Source organism: Moschus berezovskii, chromosome X, assembly GCF_049115385.1.
Source record: "Moschus berezovskii isolate FMDL1 chromosome X, NW_MosBer_1.0, whole genome shotgun sequence".
NCBI classification, from domain to species: domain Eukaryota; kingdom Metazoa; phylum Chordata; class Mammalia; order Artiodactyla; family Moschidae; genus Moschus; species Moschus berezovskii.
The window spans coordinates 39,345,833-39,347,831 of record NC_142488.1 but is presented as its reverse complement, the minus strand read 5'-3'; the positions used below and the strand labels follow the sequence as shown (position 1 = coordinate 39,347,831).

The window sequence follows — 1,999 nt, the reverse complement described above, 5'->3', positions numbered from 1 at the left end:
ATCTGTTATTATTGCTCTTCTTTTGTTTATTTGGTTCCTCTTTTCTACTTGATGAGCCTGGCCAGAGATTTGTCAGTTTTGCTTACCCTTTCAAAAAATAGCTGTTAGTTTTATTGATGTTCTTTTTCTATTATTTTTGTAATTTCTATTTTATTTATTTTCTCTCTGCTCTTTATTATTTTCTTCCTTCTGCTGACTTTAGGTTTTGTTTGTTCTTTTTTTCCAGTTCTTTTAGGTGGTAAGTAGGGAGTTTATCTGAGATTTTTCTTGTTTTTTTGAGGAAGGCCTATATTGCTGTGAACCTCCCTCTTAAGACTGCTTTTGCTGCATCCCGTAGATTTTGTATGATTCTGTTTTCATTGTCATTTACTTCAAGGTATAATTAAATTTTCTCTATGATTTCATTGTTGACCCTTTGTTTTTATAGAGCATGTTATTTCGTCTCAATGTAATCATTTGTTCCTTCTTTCTGTGGTTGATTTCTACTTTCATACTGTTGTGATCAGAAAAGATCCCTGAAATAATTTCTATTCTCTTAAATTTGTTGATGCTTGTTTTGTGTCCTACTATACTGGATGGCATCACCGACTCGATGGACATGAGTTTGAGTGTGAACTCCGGGAGTTGGTGATGGACAGGGAGGCCTGGCATGTTGCGATTCATGGGGGTCGCAAAGAGTCGGACACGACTGAAATGAACTGAACTGATTCTAAAGAATGTTCCATGTGTAATTGTAAAGAATGTGTATTCTGTTTTTTTGTTTTTTTTTCTGGCTTCATTCACTTTATTTTTCTCTTATAAAATTATGTGGTGGCTACAGCTGGAGTCTCTATGCAGAGGACCCAGGCTCCAGCTGGGTCTTTACAAGATGGTCAGTGATTTCCTGATACGGAGACTTGTTGAACACCATCTCTTTCCAGAGATCAGGAGTGAGATAACTGTAGGTCTTGGAAATGGCATCAAAAGTAGCCTTGGCGAAAATGCCAGGGTGGTGGTGCAGCCCCTGGCAGAGGTGTAACAGTCATCAGTGCCAGCCATCATCAGGAGCTTCTTGGGCACAGGGGCTGAGATGATGCCAGTGCCCCTGGGAGCAGGGATGAGGCACACCGGCACAGAGCCACAGCGGCCAGTCACCTTGAAATGGACGGTGTGCGACTTGCCCATCTTATTTTCCTAGTACCCTGTCACATGGGGATGATAGAGAGCTTGGCCAGGATGATGGCCCCAAGGATGGCAGCAGCTACTGCCTTAGAGCCCTTGACATCCGAACCGACATGTCCATCATAATCCCTGATGGCGACAAATGCCTTGAACCTGGTCTGCTGACCAGCATGGTCTGTTTTTGCGTGGGCATAATCTTTAAAAACCTCATCCTTAAGGGATGCTCCCAGGAAAAAGTCAATGATGTCAAATTCTTTGATGGGCAGAGAGAAGAGATAGGTTTCCTCCAGGGACTTGATCTTTATGTCCTTGACCAGGCAGCCCAGCTTGGTAACCGGGAGCCACACCTTGTCCTTGGCCTTGCCTCCGTGAGCTCTGTGGTCTCTGCCCTATCCCTGATCCCGGCTGTGACTCAAGCCCAGGACCCCCTGCTGAAGCCACCTTGGAAGTCACCACGGCCTCCCATTCCAGGGCCCCCAGGGCCTCTAGGCCTTCTCACAGCTCCAGTATCATCTGCCATTTGGTGTTCTTATGACGAAGCATATTCTGGTATTTTGAGGCTGTAATGTCCTGAAAATATCAATTATGTCTCACTATTTTATTGTGGAATTTAGGATCTGTTGCCTTATTGTTTTGGTCTGAAAGATCTGTCAATGATATCAGTGGGGTGTTAATGTTTTCTAGTATTATTGTATCCCTGTCAATTTCTCCCTTTATGTCTATTAGTATGTTTTATGTGTTTAGGTGTTCCTATATTGAGTTCTGGTAAAGACTGAGAGCACGAAGAGAAAGGGGTGACTGAGGATGCGATGGTTGGAGGACATCACCGACTCAATGG

General features: G+C 43.4%; 1 pseudogene; it reads right to left on the bottom strand.

Moving 5' to 3' along the window:
- Positions 1-829: 829 nt before the first annotated feature.
- Positions 830-1,681, bottom strand: LOC129563860 (small ribosomal subunit protein uS5 pseudogene; annotated as a pseudogene).
- Positions 1,682-1,999: the final 318 nt, after the last annotated feature.